Source organism: Carassius gibelio, chromosome A21 (assembly GCF_023724105.1).
Source record: "Carassius gibelio isolate Cgi1373 ecotype wild population from Czech Republic chromosome A21, carGib1.2-hapl.c, whole genome shotgun sequence".
In the NCBI taxonomy this organism is placed as follows: domain Eukaryota; kingdom Metazoa; phylum Chordata; class Actinopteri; order Cypriniformes; family Cyprinidae; genus Carassius; species Carassius gibelio.
In genome coordinates this window covers 6,668,853-6,689,483 of record NC_068391.1, presented here as the reverse complement: position 1 = coordinate 6,689,483, position 20,631 = coordinate 6,668,853, and the positions used below count along the sequence as shown (strand labels likewise).

The following is a 20,631-nucleotide window of genomic DNA, read 5'->3' as shown; positions in this document are numbered from 1 at the left end:
TGATTGGCCATTGCATTCGTAAACTCAACAGAATTATATCCGATTTTTTTTAGCGCTGAACGAACGGTCTATCCTGGCTCAGCGCCAGCCAGCGAACGCTGATTTGAATTTAGCAGCGGATGCTGTGTCGCTTGCCAGTTGATGATCCCAGGCAGTTGCGTGACTCTCCTTTAGGGGGCAGTACAGCTTCACAGTGATTTCTTTTTTGTTAGTGAAGCATTGTGGACCTCAGCCCAGATGTAATCAACTGGAAAAAAAATAAGTGCACCTACTCTGAGCTACAAGGACGACACAAACCTGGCAGAGGTCCCCTGCGCTCTCTTCTGCCCTATGCCCACCTGTGTGCCCATCTGCAGAAGAGCCCCGCCAGTTGTTCTGTTTGTGTGCCAGGGTGAATCAAGCCCATCGGCTCCACTCCCAGGTGTGTATCTGACTGTGTCCACCTCCTCGAGAGCATACTACTAGCCTTCCTGGGAAGGACCAGTCATAAGATGCCCAAAAGTCCACTTGCTGTATTATGGTTTATATAAAAGGAATGGAACCAGATTGTGTCCTGGCTGGTCCAAATACAGTTTTGGCTACACAGCTTTAAAAAATGAATAATTTCTTGACTCATATGCCATCAGAGAAGCACAGGCAAGTTTTTTTTTTTTTTATGTTCCTTAATATATGCAGCATTTATGTCATATACGTATATGCAAAAGCTTTGAGATGTTGGAATGACAGACATCACATATACTTGTTTTCCCCCCAAAACCAAATCCTTTGCATACCACATGCTTAAATTACCTTTAAATCAACATGAATTCAAAACTGACCCAATTTACTTTAATACTCCTGCTCTTATTGTGCTCAGCAGTGGATAATGTTCTTAAGAAAAAAGTTTTATTTTTTGTAAATAAAAATTCATTTATTTTCCAAATGCATGTTGTTGATTATATGGATTCATCATGCTGTTTCATTGTTTGATCGGATTATGTCACTTAACGTAGATGGAAGAACAGATCTGTTGCTACTTCTGTTTCATCATAACTTTATTTTAGCAATTTCCTCTGTTACTGAATGACTTTTCATTCCGCTGATGTTATCTAGTCAGTGCAGTGTTAACCAATGTCCGAAACAGATGTCGATGCGTTGATTTAGGTACCATTTCATTATTTAGCTTAATATATTTAGTTTTTCTTAGAAATACGTCAGCGATGCATAAACAAAAGGTGTTTTATGTTTATGCTTTAAGATGTTTTGGTCTATAGGTTTGTGCCATGTTAAGTTATGGAAGTGCCAATTTACGAAGACCATGCTGAAACCCAAGTTGGTGGTTTAGTTAAACTTGTATTCAGACCATCTAGCCCAAAGATGGCCAAAAGCTTATAAAACAATCAAATAAGTCTAACTAGCTTGGCCAGGTGGAGATCAGCTAACACATCTTAGGCTTTGTTGTTTTATTTGAATAGTGATGATAAACAGCGGAAACATTTTATTTATTTGTTTATTTATCTATTGTTTATTTCAGAATCAATGAACATTTGGATGTGCATAGCAAATAAAATAAATGAGCGCCTCTAAAGCTAATTATTGAGTTTCACTATTGAAAAAGCTCATCTGGTGAAATAGTACATTAAATGATATGTCCTCTGTGGAGACACTTTAGAGCACCTGTGCCCTGCTGCATTTCTCTGCATACTCTTTTCTGAAGTACTAATGAGTGGTTAAAAGCAAGATTTAAATAGATTTCTTTTCTTCTTAGGTATGGATGAAGATCCCCTGTTGCACACATGCAACATTTAGCATCTTTACACATCCAAGAGTTCCCTAAGCCACGACGCATGCTGGGCCTTGTGTGAAAGGTAAACTTAAGTTCTGGTAGTTTGCTCATAAAGGGTTGATGATTTAAAGATTGGCACATCGATCTAGCTTCATTTCATTTTTGAATATTTAATCAATAGTCCTGGCCAGAGGGAGATAATAAAGATGAGGCTACTTAATGAGACTGTTAATGGGCAGGATCTCCACAGTGGATCATTCCTGTTTGAGATCCCAGCTGTTCTGATGGACGAGCACGCTAAGCTTTGATACCGAGGAATGGTAGGAAGAGATTACTGCTGGAAACAGGACCTTGGCTGCTATGAGTGCTTCTCGTATGATGAGTTTCACTTTATGCCGAAGTGAAACTCTGGTTCACCAACTGCGATGCCGGAAAAAATTAGGAAATTGAGAAAAAATGTTAATTTCTGAAGCTGAAATTTAAAAATGTCATAAATGGGTGTTTATTGAATGTGCATTGATTATCCAAGGAGCAATGGACAAAGATGATGGACTGTTTCATTAAATATACAATTTAATGACATTCAAAATTATGCTGATTTAATGGTGGAATTTATTTAAATTAATGGATAACATTTTCTTTTTATTTTTGATGGTGGATTATAAGTATTCTAACTAAATGCACCCTTTTAATTATTTGTTTCTAGGTAGATGCAGATGGTGGGTTAAGGTGCATTTAATTTCTCATAACAACCAGCTCTGTTCCAATGGTGCAATTTAATTTTAAATCAGGCCATGTACTATAATTAAAGCATAGCTCACCCAGAACTTAAAACTCGTATGATTTTTCTTTTCTGTAGACCACATAGGAGATCTTTGGAAGGGTTTTCCAGAAACTGCCAAACTTTAAAAATTACCAACACAGCAATTATAGTACCCCTAAATATGGTCCATATGATATATCCCAAGTTTGTGAGTCAGCTTTATGTGAGGAACAGAATGAAATGTAAGTTATTTACTGAAAATCTTCCCAGTTGGTTATGAAAGGCATATTTGAATATACACAAACTTGAATGAGATTTAATAGCTGAGGTAGAGAATGTTATCAGTGAATGAATTACTGCTTAACGAGTTAGTTCATCTAAAAATGAAAATTCCGTTGTGATTTATTCACCCACATCTTTCCAGAAGAATGTCATTCTTTATATGAAGTGATTTTGTCTCTTTGGAAGACTAGGATCGATATTGATTAGTTTCGAAATATTTTTATGAACTTTTTGAAGGTTTTGGTGGAATGGACTTTCAGTGTAAGGAGTGAAACCTCTCAGATTTCATCAAAAATATCTTAATTTGGGTTTTGAAGATGAATGAAAGTCTAATGGGTTTGGATCGACAAGTGGTTGAGTAACTTTTATTTTTTAGGTGAACTGTCTCTTTAAGGACGGAAGCGGTTTTGAATAAGTTTTGATTTGTGCCGGATGATCTGATGTTTCTGATGAATCCAATTCCTTTTTTTTTGGAACAAACGGTCACACTTGTAACATCACAGGACTGCTGAAACTGCGTCAAAGCTTTCCTGCCATCGGAGGAGTGACCTTCCATCAGCCGAGTCGTGTCTGAGGGGAACTTCTCTGTCCTTGCTGGGTAACAAATGACTCTGACACACCAGAGACTCTGTGCTTGCACCTGCTTAACTTTTCTCACGAGTCTGTCTCCCATCCCACCAGACTGAGAAAGCTCAGGGCCCTGTGGGCTCCAGACGATACTTTTCGGACCAAGTGGCACACTAGCAGGAGAGAGCAGCTTACTTCTGGCTTTGGCAGCATCTGTCAGCTCTGGAGTTGGTACAGCCCTTGGGGAATGATAGACTTGCTTAAAAATAACCCTGAAATGAATTAAAAGAGATAAAGAGGCACCTTTTGCTGTGGAGACGGAGAGCTCTCCACTTTGGCCAGAGGGCCTGACTGGGATGTTGGGACAGGACGATACATTCGAGAGAGAGCGGGAGGTATAATTGAAACATTGTGCCGTGGCAGAGTGGCCTTTGGTGTGATTGATACCGTTTTAGAGTACTCCTGTTCGCCTGGGCACCAGGGGATTTACCTGAGGCAGAGAAGGGAAAGGGTAATGCTTAGGTGACTCATCTGGGTTTGGCAGAAGATTGGTGCCATCCATCAAGTACCAGATTTAACGAATGCTGAAACCGGGCCGCCCGGCAAAGGATTCTTATTTAAGGCAGTGAACCAGGAAACGTGCGAGGGGCATGGACTGGTGCGGGGTCTATCAATCAGCCAGTCTCTCCTTTATTCAACTAGCGAGCAACAGCCCCTGAGACCAGCGCATGGGGTTCCGGCTTGTTGGCCTTGCAACACTCTCCCCGAAGGGAAGTGGTGGGGAGTCAATGCGAAAAAGAGCTAGAGAGAGTTTTGTTTTTATTTGTGTTTATTACTCCAGGTTTATTGTCTTATTGTGGTCAATAAGGTCACTGGATGTAATCCCAGAAAAAAGGTTTGTCTTCATAATCTTTCATCAACCCCTCTCCAACCAATCGCTCCATTCTGGGACATAACACTCACTTTTCACAATCTAGTCAGTTCCTGATGTTAACTTTAAGACAACAGTTTGAGAAGAAACACCAGTGCAGCTACAAAACCACTGTTTGTCAGTAAAACGTTCGGTTGAAGTAGTGTTTTGATTAATGTCTAGTTTAGGTCGGTGTCGATGGAACTTGTACTTTCTTCAGGATGAATTGCAGACCAATGCTAAAAGGACACTTGCACGCCTTGTGGCACGGGCCAGAAAATGGACCTGTTTTATTTTCTTCCCTCCCTTTGTCCCTGGTTCCCTCTTCTTCCTTCATTCCCTGAGGTTACATTTTTTTCTTCTATTTATCTATTGTATAGATTTTTCCACCATCTTCTGTTCAGACAAAATGCCGCCCACTAAGAAACCGTGGAGTAAACATAATTTCATAGCTTAGCCTGAAAGGCGGGAAGAAGGCGAGCGAGGAGAGACAGAGAGGGCGTTGCACTCGCAGACACACAAAATCAATGCTGATCAATGTTTTATATCACCAAGATGCTGCTCCTCTCGATCTGCTCCGGCTGGAAACAAAATGGCTCCCACCTCCCATTCACCTCTTCTATAAGTCTGTTTTACCCAGAGTTCAATAACCAACTCCACCCTCAATCAAGAGTAAGAAAAGAGGACAACAATAAGGAAAGAATTGAGGACACTCAAAAGGCATGTAAAAAGTTTGTCTAAGTTTGTGCAGTGATAATAACTAATATTAAACACATACTATGTCAGTGAATCACATACATCCACATATGCTGAGAAAACCACTCATACCATCCAAAAAAAAAATGACAGTAGAAATGTATTGTTTTTTTTTTCCCCTATGAACATGAGGTTGTTCACAGGGTCCATAGCAGTCGATTTTGCTATATCTGTCCAAGGTAGATATAGAGGCTGTTTTATACAAATATTTGTTGAATGATAATAATAAAACAGTAAAAACAGTAATATTATACGTTTTAATATATTTTACAATGTCATTTATTCTTGTAATGGCAACACTGAATTTTCAGCAGCCTTCAGTGTCTTCTAAGTCTTCAGTGAAATTATGTTTGCTGAATTAAAGGATTATTTCTTTAAAAGAAAATCTCACTGACCCAAAACCTTTAAACTGTAGCATGTATATAACTGGAATTGAGGGGAAACTTTTTTGAAATGCAATGCAGAAAAGCTAAATACTTTTTTTAAAATAATTTTTTATTTTTTGATATATATTTCTTCCCTCAATTATTTGGTTTATTTATTTGGATTTTGTCACGATGTTGTCAGAGTACCTAACACTTGTTTTATACACTTATTAATTTATAAAAATAGCATGAATCACATGCAGAAAGATGTCTTTGGCCATTGCTTTGTCTTGTTTTGCAACATCTTGTGCCATGACCAGCACATTTTTAAGACGGTTTGTAAAGTTTTAATAACTGCATTCTGTTTTATTATTTTGTGCTGTATCTAGTTGTGTCTTAATCTTATTACTATATATCATATTGAGTTGATAGCCCTACTAAAAATATGGACTAACTGTTATGGTGTCTGCATTATTAGACAAAACTGTCATTCCTTTATGATTGCCCTTTGGTGAAGGAGTTTGGTCTTCTCTGTTAACAAGTGCACACACGAGTGGTGATAGGAGGCAGCGTGACTGGTTTCGGCGATACGAGGAGAACATGTATTGCATTCACAGATAGAGTTGGAGTATCCAGTAAGGAATATTACAGACCAAAAAGATAAGGTGTAACATAATTTGTGTAGCGCCACAAGCCCCTCTGTTAACACCCATAAATAAATAAATAAACAAAAGATCCAAGATATCCCATGTAATTTTCTGCCCGCCTGTGTTAAAGAGATGGAGCGTGCGCGTTGTGTAAATGGCCCAATATACTACCAACACTAAAATTCAATACCCTCTCCTCTCACACAGTAAACTGTATTTTTAAAAGCATGACCAGCAAACACAGAGACCAGCAAATTTGATCCAGAGTTTTTTAACAGGTCTGAGTGGATCGATACCACAATCCCTTAGACGCACAGAGAGCATTTCTAAAGCGACAAAAACAGCAGGAAATAATGATACTAGGGGAAAAAAGGGAGCAACTGTCAGGATAGAGGCTGGCACATCGGCGATGGTGTCTGTTCTCTCTAATTAATTTTCTCAGAAATGGAGACAAAGTGTGCCAGAATTTTATTTCCATGCCCAGCACAAGAAGCTAATGAGTTTCCTACTGAGCAAAGCTGAAGATAACCAGGAAGGGGCTTGCGGGGGGAGGAACACATGCATACCATTCCAATTTAATGTGCTTCTCAAATGAATTTCCTATCAGCTCAACTTGTGCAATAATGGCGATTTTATAACACACAGAGCTTCAGCAGTGGTGAATTGTTTTGCGAATGGTGCACAGTCGCTTGTGATACAATGCAAATTGTGAAACGTGTGAATTTTGTAAAAAAAAAATTACATTTTTAAATTAACATTTTGGTTTGTTCTTCTCTGAAAGCAATCGTATGGCTACAGCAGGCTTGGTATATAGCAACACCAAGGCTTTCACAAGGTTTTTGCTTCATTTCTTCATTTCCATTGCATTGCAAACATACTCTTGAGAATTTTACATTTTATGTTCCACAGAAGAAAAGTTATATATAAATTATGACATAGGAGTGAAGGCATTCCTTTGAGGCACTTGTTGGATAACTTTTCAATAATAAATCTCACCAATGCATGTCCAGGTCACATTTCACCCCCCAAAATAAAAAAATAAACAATTTAAATAAAAAGAGAAACAGAGAATAAAAAATAAAGGCTTTTTTTAGGCAATAAGACATCATTTGTTACACAAATTAAAAAAAAAAAAAAAAAAAAAAAAAAAATATATATATATATATATATATATGTAATTAAGAATTAAACATTTTTAACTAAGATTGAAATTGGTAAAACACAATGAAATTTAAATACTTTACTGTTTAAAATATATATTGCAATTTTTTATTACACCAATAAGAATAATTTTTTTTTTTTGCATTCTAGTAATAAGATTTGACCTTTTTAAATCATTATTATTAGTAGTAGTAGTAGTAGTAATTACATTTTTTATTCTTTACAATGTTAAAATTTGGGGTAAAATATGATGTTTTCTTGACAGGTTTCTTGGATTCAAGACTTCACATCTCTCACCAGATGTTGTCAGGGCACCTAACATTTATTATGCTTGCTCATTATAAAAAGCTGATGGTATTATTCCAGAAAATGGGTTGAGGTTGCTTTGTTTCCATCTTAACTGCTAGCCCCATGCATTTCCCTCCATCTTCCACTTCCTGTGGAGAAACTCTCAGTAGCCAGTCCTTGATTTATGTCTTGGGCTTTTCAGGCCAAACAAAGGTTCAGCGGCGCAGGGGATCGATGGGCAAGCCACAAAATAAAAGGCAACAGACTTAGCAATGACTTCAGCGCTGCATACTGAGTGAGCATTCAACTGAGACGGTACCCTCCTCGGGCAGACATTGATTTGATGAGGCCTTAATAAGCACTCTGAGTTTAATGAATGATTCAGTCGTTCTGATGGTTAAGATGATGTGTTTTTATATTATTATTATATCTAATAAGGCCATAAGAACATGCTAGCTTACATTGTGACTGTAGCTGCTTTTTTGATTAAGTCAAAACATGCTTGTCCTGTCTGCAAACTGATTATTGCAAATTGGACAATGGTGTCCACCCCGTAATGTATGACGTGCCATCATCCATCCGTCTGTCTGATTGTCTCCCTCTTCCTCCACCTTGTTTATTTTTAGGTAAAAGCCGATGGGTGGAACTCGCATGCTGATGGAATAAAGTTTGTCGTGCGAATTATGTGGGAGTTTCCAGCAAAGACCCTGTGGATAAATCTCATTAGCATACCTGCTCTGCAGATGGCTGTAAATTTAACGAATGACGTGCTGGAGAGGATGAGGTTGGTTGAAAGAAGAGGGTGAATAAACAGGCAGAGGCAACACCATAGTGCCACGAAGACCCCACCTGCCCAGAATTAATCATTATTAATCCATCGCCATCTCCAAGGCCTCAAGGTTGGGCTGGTTTAGCAAGGCCCTGTTAGCTCATGTTGGTAGATGCCATAATACACAATTAAAGAAGCATATTTCTTTAGAAATTATTATTAGTATTAGAAAGTAGCTGTTTACTCTTAAAAAAAGAAAAAAGAAAAAGAAAATATATTCTAAAGAATATATAATTTTTAAAGCATAGTAAAATATGTTAACATGACTTATAAAATATTAAAGAAATATTTTAAATATAATTTTTTAAATATAAATATTTTATATTTTAATCCAGAGTAAAAATATTTTAGTTAATAAAATAAAAACATATATATAAAATACAAATTATATTATATTATTATTTATTCATCATATCCTGTTTTCTTCTTTTTTTGGTATCTCATATGAAATAGTTTTAGATCTTCTAAATACAGCATACAATAAAAACAATACGCCTTAAAACAAAGGTAACCTGAATAAACGCCTATAGCATCCATCCAGCAAACACAGAAGTTTTTAATCTTAACATCAACTGTCCTTTTAATTATGTAACTTATGCAGCATTTTGTAAAAAAGCTTTAAAAAAAATTATACTAAACATTTGGCATACCAAAAGTTCTAACAACAAGACTAAACTTCTGCCACTGAATTTCATTGAAAGATTTGAAATTTAATTAAGCTAATTAAAAATGTATTATTTTTGAGTATGGGTTATGGGTATTTTCCCCCATTCACCATTCAGACCCCTGCTACACAACACAAGCATCTGTTGTAGTTTTCTTTTGTTCACTCAACACAATTAAAGCTGCTTATTGAGTGTGGGAGAGTACAGGAAACACAAGTGGTTAATCTCTACAGCTGATAATAGAGGTTCGGGTTGGAGCCAAGTAGAATTGAATTTACAAGGAATTAGTTGTTTAAAGGGAAAGCTGGAGGAAATAAAAGCACCATTCTGTCTTGCTGTACATCTTCGTAGAGAGCTGCCCGTGATGGCCTGGGCCAAGGTGCCATATTGTAGCAATTGGTCCTGCACGTTGGTGGCTGTCACTTAGCTCTGCGTGTGTCTGCCAGGGCTCCCCGAACCCTCCACGCCCCCATCCATCTGCTTTCGAACCCTCTGAGATGGCACCTTGCGTCCATGCAGAGATTTATCTTCCCATGACAGCTGCTCCAAGCTCAGATCCTCTCCTGTTGTGCCACATTGCCCCAGTTGCTCTGAACACAATCCATCTCCTCTCCTAAAGGTTTCCCACCTTTGGTCCTGATGAAGACAGCATCAAGGGGTCTAGGTTTGGCTGATGTGTTGGCTCCTGCAGGTTCATGTCGTAACTACACCATCTGGGAGGCAAGCAGCATTGTTTCCCATTGACACCCATTCAAAATATGATACTTTTTTTTTTTTTTTACAATATAATATTTTATATTTTATGACGTGGGTGAATAAATTATAACAATCTTTGATTTTTTTTTTTTTTTTAAATGAACTATCTCTTTAAAAGCATGAAATGTATTTTTTAAAGTGTGCACTACTATTCAAATATTTCAGGTCAATGAGATTGTTTTTAATGAGTCTCTTTTTTTTTTTTTTTTCTCACCGAGGCTGCATTTATGTGATCAGTAAAAACAGTAATATTATTAAATAATGTTACAATTAAAAAAAAATTCTGTTTGATTATATTCTAAAATATATAATTTTTCCTGTGATAGAAGGTGAAGGTGAATTTTCAGCAGCCCTTTTCTTTAAGACAAATGAACAAATAACCAAATAAATAAATACATACGCTGACCCCAAACCTTTACATTATGTGTGTCTAATGTATGTCTTTTGTCTTTTATATTACAGATCATCTGTGGTGCCATCAGCAAATCAGTGTTGGTGAACACAGTTGCTAGTTCGATCTCATCTTGTAATGATCCAGCAGGATTGTCCTTGTTTGTTAAATGACTGCGTACTTTCATCAAAAGCTGATGAGGTACTTTGCAATGCTTTGGTCCCAATTATCTGGCCATGTTTGATGATGTTGAATCAGGGCGAACAGAAAATTCAAAAACTTTTGAAATGAATTGATACCTCAATAAGAGGGATGCTTTATTCAAGCCATTGTGAATCCAGACGCACTATTTGTGTCAGAGCAAAGCATCTCATCTCCAGAGTTAAAGAGACTGACTCAGACAGTAAGTATTGCCAGAATTCAACACTCCCTCAGTTTCTGAGCTGCTATTTTCCAGTCAGTCTGCTGGTCGCCTATGCCAATGAAAGACTCCGGTCTGCAGCTTGCAAGCCATTTAATGAGAGATCTGTGCTGATCTGAGCACAAATGAGCCAGGGGAAGTTTGATGTGCCACTCAAAACTGGTTTTCCATCATTATCTAAATCTAGCATAAAACCCCCCATAAGTTTGAGACTCAAATTAGTTTTAGAGAATTTTTTGCTCATTAATGTCATGTCAGTCTGCAAGATGTATCCCAAAGATAAATGAGGGAATGGAAATTGTAGAGCACAAAGGACCGCTCTGTTGAGAGATGCTGGGTGTTGGCATTGACTTTTCAAACTTGTCTTTTAGTAAGCCTTCCAAATGATCTTTTTGTGAAATGACTTTCTTCCTCAATTAATTCCAGGATGTTGAATATTTACTGTATATGATACCTGTCCATGGCACTGTGACCTAACACTTTGTGTTCAGAAAGGTCTTAAATATCTTTAGGAATTCTTGAGAATCTGTCTTGGGGATTATGCCGGCTCGGAAAAGTAATTAGTTGCACCACAGACCTATTGCAGAACGACTCTGCAAGGGAACTAAGAAGCTTTTGGGGTTCCAATTAAAACTTCATAAGAAACTCTGATCTGTACATTACATTTAGAGAGCGAGAGAAAAGACACCAAGTAGGAGAAGATAATGTTGATTTGCATAAGTTCTAAATATACTGCATGTACTGTACAGCCAGTGCTGAGGTTGTTGAGTTTGTGGCTGCACAGTGCTGCATGATTTTGAGGTCTTTGAGTGTATTCTGATGCATAAAAGGAGGCAGATGTTATTTCAGACATCATTTGCTTTTTATTATGTTTTCCAGGAAGAAAGTGAATAGACTATTGACATTTATGAGCTGGGTCATCCACCACCACTGTATATTGACCTATACAGTGTAAAGGTCAATGATTGATGCTTGCAACCGGAGTCTTTTCTTTCCTATAAGAAATTAACTTCTATTTAGCAGGGATGCATTGAATTGATCAGAAGTGACAGTCAATACAATTCCAATATAAGTATTTTTTATCCAAACATTTTTTTAGGCGGCACAACGTTTTCAACATTGATAATAATAACCAAACATTGATAAAATGAAATAAATTTTAGAATGATTTCTGAAGGATCATGTGACACTGAAGACTGGAGTAATGATGCTGAAAATTCTGCTTTGCCATCACAGGACTAAATTGCATTTTACAGGTGTTTTACCAGGTTTTTGAATTTTACACTGCATTGAGTTTCAGAGTTAACAGAAATGTTAATGGATAATGTCCTGTGTAAAGAGCTGCCAGTACTTTTTCTGTAATTTTATGGATTTTTTGTCCCACAGTGCAAGAGTGATATAAGCCAGTATGTGATCCTGTGAACTCCACAGTAAATATGTATATATATATATGTATATATATTTATTTATTTATTGCTATTTGGATCATTTTCAAATTATGCTGGATAATATGTTGATCAATGTTTACCAAGAATATTGTAGAATATACAATGAATTCTGGAATTAATTTTAAGTTTCAGTTTAACCTGTTATTCTGATTATATATTCTATTTTAAAATTAAAACAGATGAATAACATTTAAAAAAACAATTAACAATTGAAAAGTGGAATTAAATTAGGAAATTACACACCAGAAACATTTAACTAGTGTTCTCAGATTTCAGGACCCCACTCTATCTTTTACCAATTAAATTTTGCACATAAATCTTCTGCTTATTTTGAAATCTTCACCAAGATATAAAGTAGTTATATGTTTTTCAGAATTTTCAGAAAGCAACCCCTTAGCCATTCACTGTTTACCCCAAACACGACCTCTTGTTTTCTTAGTGTTTAGCTGCAGTTCTCATACACTGCACTGTAATGTAAATGCAGTAATTAATCTAGGCAGACAAGGAATTTGTAAGTATGTCTAGTCTCTTGTTCAGAAAGAAACAAAATTTAGTACTTGATCAGCTTGCTCGCTTTAACAAGTTGAACCAGAATAAATGTATTTTTGACAAGGAAAAACTGAACTGCTGTGAAGCAGTGTTTGAGCAGTGCTTGTGTAAAAGAACAAGAACAGAGGCTAGAAAAATGCGTGTGCAGATGCATACAGCAGCTCAAGATGTTTCCTAGAGGAACCAGACTCTTCTGCATGCCACAGACCTTCTGCATGCCACAGCTGCGTTCGTAACCTATGCCTTAATAAAGCTGCTCTAGAGAGGTAGCGCACCCTGACAAGCTCAATGCGGCCATCAGGATGCGCTACCAGCTTAAACATTCAAGTCAAATTCATGATTAAGGTGGGGAATTAAAGGGTTAGTTCATAGAAAAATCTAAATTATGTCATTAATAACTCACCCTCATGTCGTTCCAAACCCATGAGACCTCCGTTTATCTTTGCAACACTGTTTGAGATATTTTAGTCCGAGAGCTCTCGGTCCCTCCATTGAAACTGTGTGTACGGTATACTGTCCATGTCCAGAAAAGTAATAAAAACATCTTCAAAGTAGTCCATGTGTCATCAGAGGGTCAGTTAGAATTTTTTGAAGCATCGAAAATACATTTTGGTACAAAAATAGCAAAAACTATGACTTTATTCAGCATTTTCTTCTCTTCCGTGTCTGTTGTGAGAGAGTTCAAAACAAAGCAGTTTGTGATATCCAGTTTGCGAACGAATCATTCGATGTAACCAAATCGTTTTGAGTTAACCAAATCTAACTGAATCGCTTTAAATGGTTCGCGTCTCGAATACCCATTTATCCACAAATTACTTAAGCTTTTAACTTTTTAATGTGGCTGACACCTCTGAGTTAAGAAAGTCGTCGTTTTTGCTATTTTTGTACCAAAATGTTTTTTCGATGCTTCAAAAAATTCTAACTGACCCTCTGATGTCACATGGACTACTTTGATGATGTTTTTATTACCTTTCTGGACATGGACAGTATACCGTACACACAGTTTCAATGGAGGGACTGAGAGCTCTCGGACTAAATCTAAAATATCTTAAACTGTGTTCTGAAGATAAACAGAGGTCTCAGGTGAGTTATTAATGACATAATTTTGATTTTTCGATAAACTAACCCTTTAATTACTACAGAATGTCAGGAGGCAAGTTTAATGCCTCATCTGAACGACGCTCCTTTTAACAGGTGCCTGTATAAACGCTTTATCAGGAGGTTGCTTCGTTTTACATTCAAAAAGTTGGACTCGTTATACTAAGATTTTTGCTCTCTAGTCTGGAGACTGAAGGTCTGGGATTCATGGCAGCTTTCATTGGCCAAGGCCCGCCACCCATGAGGCCGTTTGACTGACATGTCAAAGAACCAATCAAAGTTTGTTTCGTTCATCGTCACATTTCGAGGTGTGGAAATGTCGCCACAATAACAGATGTGTAATGTTTAAAACTGAGTTGAATTGATCCTGACAAGCGCTTGCCTTCACAGTTGTGTGGTGGGTTTATTCTTTTGTAAGGGGGCTTGGTGTCACAGTATCTTTGTTAAACGTTAAAAGAATGTTAAAGAATGTGACACACACTTCAGAATTCAAGCATTTTGACGTTGACACTCCGGAAGTGTTTTTACTTTTGTGTCTTATATGCATCAGATGTTTAGCCAACTGTCCGTGACATATTTGCACCCGTACAAGTCAGGGAATGATCACCCCCTGCTGGCCATATTAAAACTAGCTCCAACAGCAAGCTAGTTTTTCACAACGGCCTACCAGCCATCAGAATGTGCTACCAGCTTCAAAAAGGAAGTGAGTCAGAGTTCTAAAGATGAAACCAAGACATTTCAAAGGAGCCATGACGGATGATATACGATAATGTCCAATAATCGGACAGAAGGAATCAAAGGTGGCACAATTTGGGATCAAAGGAGTGGCGGAAAATTGGAGATAATCATTCCATCTTAGTTTTGATACAAAGGGATCGCGCCAGGATTGTGGAAGTGTTTATACTCACACTAATCAGTATCCATCAAAAGTTGGCCCTGAGCTACAGCTCTGGCCTCTTTGCTTCGTAATATAGTTTCAGCAACTGGAACCACTGGTACAGAGTCTTTGATCATTGCTACACTAAGCACACAACCTACTGCCCTCAAATAACCTTTTTCAGTTTTCTAATACTGTTACTTAAGGCATTAAGGCTTTGAAATGACTACTGTGAAGGTTTCTATTAATACTACAGATCCTTCGGTTTCGGTTTTAGGCTACAGAGCTGTTGCACAAGATGTTCTCTCTCAACTTCTGTCTCAGAAGATCCTACACTGGTGTAGGATTTACTTTAAAGCAATTTTCCTTTAGTGATTGCTAGTAAATTTCACGGATAATTACAAGGATAGGCCAAGTGGAACAAACGTAAATGTGACATTCTGGTGTAGGAAGACTGAAATTTCTTTAAATGTTTAATACACATCATAAAATGTTACATTCATGTCACACAAATGATATATTAAAAAAATTCTAAAAACTTTCAGAATGTATATATAACTTGAAAGTTTGGTATATTTTTGTGCTGCTGGAGTGGAGATTTCTGGTCTAGTGCATGAGGAGAAAAAAATCTTTTTGAGAAAATGGCATTTAAAGATATTTATTAATTGAAATCTACAGATCTGGATAATTTATTTCCACTAATCTGAAAGAAGGCAAATTATAAAAGCAAACTAGCCCAAAATATCAACATTTACCAGTGCATAAAAAAAAAAAAATTAAATAATAATAATAATAATAATAATAACAATTTAAATGTAATAAAATTTAAATTTGCTGAAAATGAACTCAATCTCAGACCATCCAAGATGTAAATGAGTTTGTTTCTTCATTGGAACAGATTAATGTCTTTTGAAGCAAAAAGCTGCATATTTGTAATAAACAAATCATTAAGGTATTTTTACTTTTATACCATCTCTTATTGACAAGATTTGTATATAACTGTTTTTGCTAGTATATGCTGCTTGATCTGTGCATATCTTTCTCCTGATTCAGATCTGGAATGCTGTATGAGTCATTGCAGTCATGTTTTGGATCACTGTGATGTTTTTTCTTTTTATCAGTACTGACGGCACCCATTTACTGCAGACCATTAGTGAGCAAGTGATGGAAAGCTAAATTCATCCAAATCTGTTCCAAAGAAGAAAAAACTAATCTACATTTTGGATGGCCTGAGGGTGTGTACATTTCTGGTGAATTTTCATTTTTTGGTGAAATTATTCATTTTTAAATAATATCCTATACACAGCATATTGACCTAACCCTACATTATTGATTCATTGGTATAAAAACATTCCGTGTCTTAATATGTACAGTGATTTCTTCAGAATCTGTGGGAGGTTTATGTTGCTGTCTGAGCAGTAAGAATATAGTTAATATATTCCAGAAGGGGTTTGTGCTAAATGACAAGCAGCTCTCTGGCAGTCAGGAGATCGGTGGTCCATGCCTGGCTTTATCATGTCACAGTGAGTGCGGCTGCCTCCCACCGCACTTCATTAGTTCCCTGTGATACCTGAGCGCAAACACACAGACTCGGCAGAAGCACTGAATAAAGCAGCTCAGTGATGGCACTGGGCTTCTGAACAGTCTGCAGAAGCCCAGGATCAATTGGCCCTCACTGGCTTCGTACATTTGACATCTTTCCTTGTTTTTATGCTCTTTCAAAAGATTTGTCCACTCTGAAATTGAGACGATTTTAGGCACACAAAAGCTCTTTCACCTGCTGTGAAACATAAGAGATGCATGAAAGTCAGCTGAAGGAATGCAAATCAGTTCGTTGAAAGGCTTTGTATTCAGTTAAATGGTTTATATTGAAAATATTAAAATTTGGTGCTATTATAATGCAAATGCAACCCTGAAAGGAAAAAGGCAGACATGAAAATCCACAAAAGGGTTTGGTAACAATGGGCGAAGGTCGGTGTCCAGTTTGAAGGGAAAGTAAATAAATCTAATTGCTTCAAGGTTAATGGTGACAAGCAATAAAATGGATTTGGTGTGAAGGTGATATGTCTCAGAAATATAAGTCCTTGATGTAGCTATAATACATATGTTTTTTTAAAAATCAGTTTTAAAATACTTTTTATGTTAAATAAAAACTTAAATTAATCTTAAACCTAAAATTAAATATTAAATTCTACCAGTAGTATGAAAAAACAACTTCAAGATTCTAAATATAATGTAATATAATGTTTTCCTTTGATAGAATTACTCAGTTTTTTTTTAAAGACCCAATACATTTTAAAACTTTGAGGAAATCTACAGTAAATACTGTTTTAAGGGAATTTTTAGATGATTTTGGAAAATGAGATGATATAAATATGAATTTATATAAAATATAAATACAAAAAGTGTAAACAACAGCATATCAATGTTATTATACAGTAGTAAACTGAAACTGAAGCTAAAAAAGTGTTACTTGAAATCAACTGAAAACGTTTTTATTTCAGCTGTTTGTCAGGGAAACATTTCTCATTATAATTTTGTTTAACTTAATAAAATAACTTAAACTGAAATACAAGTTTATAAAACCTTTGTAGAAACATTTTAAAGTAACAAAAATGACTAAAAATTACTTTAAAGTTAAAATAAAATGGAAAATATATAAACAAACACTTAAAAAGCTATCATATTATCTCAATTAAACTAAAATAACACAGCAACATATTCCATTTATCAAATAGTTAATATCATCAAGTAATTTTTTCCTGAAATGCATGTACATGCAAGTGTTTTAATTTCATTTTTAATCTTCAGCATTTGTTATCACAATCTCATGAACTCCCTGCCATTGTTAAATTTTCTTATTGTTCAACAAAGCTATCATTTCAGAATACCTATTGGAAAATACAGGGTTTTCACGAGGACCAGTTTTATGATCCTTCTCTATAGTGCTTCTGCATCGTCTTTGAAGTTTGAGAGCCTAATTGCATGGAGAAAAATTCATACAGGTTTGGAGTGTTAAGCGGGTGAGTGAATGATGATACCTTTTTCATTTTTGTGTAAACTATTCCTTTTAAATCTGCCTCGGATCTCACTGTGAATGAATTTCACCCTGTGATTTCTTCAGGGATGCAGGCCTGCTGCTGTTCTCTCCCTTCTCACTCTCACTGAAGCCCCAGACAGAAGCTCCCTGGAGACCTACCCGCCTTGTTTAAACCTGACACAAATTCCACGTCACAGTGCCCAGAGTGACGGCGCTTGTAGGCACAAAATCAAATATTTCCTTTCCTGGTTGTACTCAACCCCCTCTACGCGTCCCCTCCGACACCTGAACCCTTCCTTTCCACACCAGTTCCAGCACTGCAGGTCGGCCATTTGTCACAAAGTAATTATAGAATTATTGATTGGCAAGCAATTAACAGTCCCTCCCTCTTCACTATTCCCCCTCCCCATCTTTTAATTTGCAGTCAGACCGGCAAGAGCAAAAAAGCTTTAGGAGTAACACGTTTAATTCCTTTGGGATTTCTCTATAGTCTTCAGATTAATAGCGGGACAGGGACAAAAGGCCTTTTTTCACCTGCTGTTTCCTGCTCTGTCTGGCTGCATGTCTCCAGGCCCTGGCTCTCTACGACAGCATCTCTCATGCATTCTACAGACAGTCGAAAAGCTCCTTGTATTAGCATTCTGATGAGGATATATTGTTGGATAGCTGCTGAATTTGATCAATTCTGAGTGTGGTGCAATTTAAAGGAATGAGGCTGTAACTTCCTGAGGGTGTGTAATCCAACTGACCCTTTTGATTATTCCGAGAGAAAGTGCGGGGGTTGTGTTAAATTACATTGTGAATGCAGAACACTCAACGTTCTCTTGATTCTTACACTGCAACATTTCAAATGTTTTTGGCTGTTCTAGGTTACCGTGCAGAGTTTATGATGACATGCAACAAGATGTCATGCATTTTCTATTTATAAGGAATGGCATGTATTTTAAAAACTTATACACAGAAACTAAAGCTTTAAATAATATTAATATAAACATTAGGTAACACTTTAGAATAGGTAACACTTATTAGTTGCTTATTAGCATGCATATTACTAGAATATTAGCCATGTATTAGTGCTAATTAAGAACATATTAATGCCTTATTCTACTTGACCTTATTCTACATCCCTAATCTTTCCCAATACCTAAACATAACAACTACTGTACCTTACGAACTATTAATAAGCAGCAAATTAAGAATTTATTTATTTTTTATTTTTTTAATGTGTGCATGCCGGTCCTGTATAAATGTCTGTTTCTGTTAAACCACTATATAATTATTATTATTTTATTTTTGTGTGTGTGTCAGCTCTCTTGTTTTCTGGACTAGTAGCTTATAATGTGTGATCTATGTATTTTATGAACATGTACCAATTCTTCTAGGGAATGTGGAATACTTGGTTCCGTGCTGTCAATGCTGGGAAATCTAGGATGTCTTGTCTCAAGATTTTCATTATTATTATTATTATTATTAATATACTATTATTATTTATTTTAAAAAAATCCCTTTTTTTTTTTTTCTTAAGCTGTGTGTGTGTGGGGGGGATGGGAAGATTGTATTGTATTGTAATTGTAATTGTTAAAAATCCAATAAATAAAATCTCAGATCCATTTGTAAGGGCAGATACAGTTTGATTGCAAAAAGAACTGTGTTCTTTGTTTCTTGGTTCATTTTGGATCCATCAAATGTGTTTCGAATTGGTGTCTTTTAACAAGAATCAGTGCATTCACTGGAGAAAAAGCATTAATCATCTGTACACATAATAAATAGGGTGTCAGAATTAATGATTTCTTTTTTTCTGGTAAATTTTGCAGTTGTTACCATAAACGTCCTAATATTTAAGTAATACAAAAACCTTTTTTTTTCTTCTCTTAGCTAGTGTGCTTTTTGTTGTTCTTTTTTTTTTTTTTTTGGAACACTGAGGCAGGAAATTACTCTGACTATCTCTATGTGTGCACGCATTGATATATAAAGTGTGACAGATGATTCATGCTACAAAATCACTGGAGGAACTTTTTTCCAAATTCATATTAAAAGGATCTTCAGAAGACAGTTCAAGCTGAGATATCAGTACATCTAAAATAAGGATGAAAAAACAGATGCATATATTCTTTTCTCAGTAGCCTGTAACACTTTTTCCAGCCGTGCCCAGATCAGCATGCAAAGAGCAGCTAAGACTCTGGAAGCCCAAGTGCTGGCAGATATTAAGACTGGGATCGATTTCATGGAACATCACCTTGGTAACATATGGCCACAGCTGAGGAAGTTGATTTCCTTTCTGTTGTCCTTTATAACGCCAGTCTTTTCTTTTCCCCCCAAGTGTTTCATAGCTTTCTTTTTTTTTTCTTTTTTCTTAATCCCTCATCTCGGCAGCCCAAGCTATGTGAGGTTTTATTTCATAGACAATGCATACATTAACTACAAAACTACTTGTGTGTTTATATTTGGGATTTTTGTACTGATAAAGATCTATTTTCATCATATTATGTACTGTAAAAATCAATACTTTCATATTTATTGTAAAAATCAAAAGTGTGTGAAGAAAGACCTTATCAGGATAATACAATAACCCCACATGAGCATCACATACCCACTGTTGGGACACTAACAACATGCAGTGAAAAGATTTCCACCATTTCCACCTGATAAATGAGAAATTTTTCAATATCCAGGAAGCTGATTACCAATTTACCGCTGTCAGCTTCCATCTCTGCACCAATAAGGACGTTCTCTTAATGCATATGCCATCTCAGAGAATATTTCTGCACATATTGGAAAAGTGCTGTCTCAGCTAATGTAATAGAACCCAATAGCTGGTGTGATTTTTAGCTTTCGGATTAATATAATGTCATGTACAACAAGCTGCTGAGAAAATGCAGAGTGTGACAGGATTGCAGACGGTCGGCCAGGGTCAGTTTGAATGTGCTGTAGGGTTGGCGGGAACGATGTGAATAACAGAAGCGGATGGCTGCAAATACACTGATGGATGCAAATTCCTAATATTAGTGGGTTTTTCTTTTCACCTGAATTCTCATGAAATGAAAACATAAAAA

At 36.4% G+C, this 20,631-nt stretch overlaps 1 long non-coding RNA gene across 1 annotated transcript; it reads left to right on the top strand.

The window, feature by feature from the left end:
• The first annotated feature begins 16,876 nt into the window (after positions 1-16,876).
• Positions 16,877-19,049, top strand: LOC127942114 (uncharacterized). The gene is made up of 3 exons (XR_008149259.1): positions 16,877-17,561; positions 17,663-17,901; positions 18,003-19,049. It is a non-coding gene; the product is annotated as an uncharacterized LOC127942114 (long non-coding RNA).
• The last annotated feature ends 1,582 nt before the right edge of the window (positions 19,050-20,631 follow it).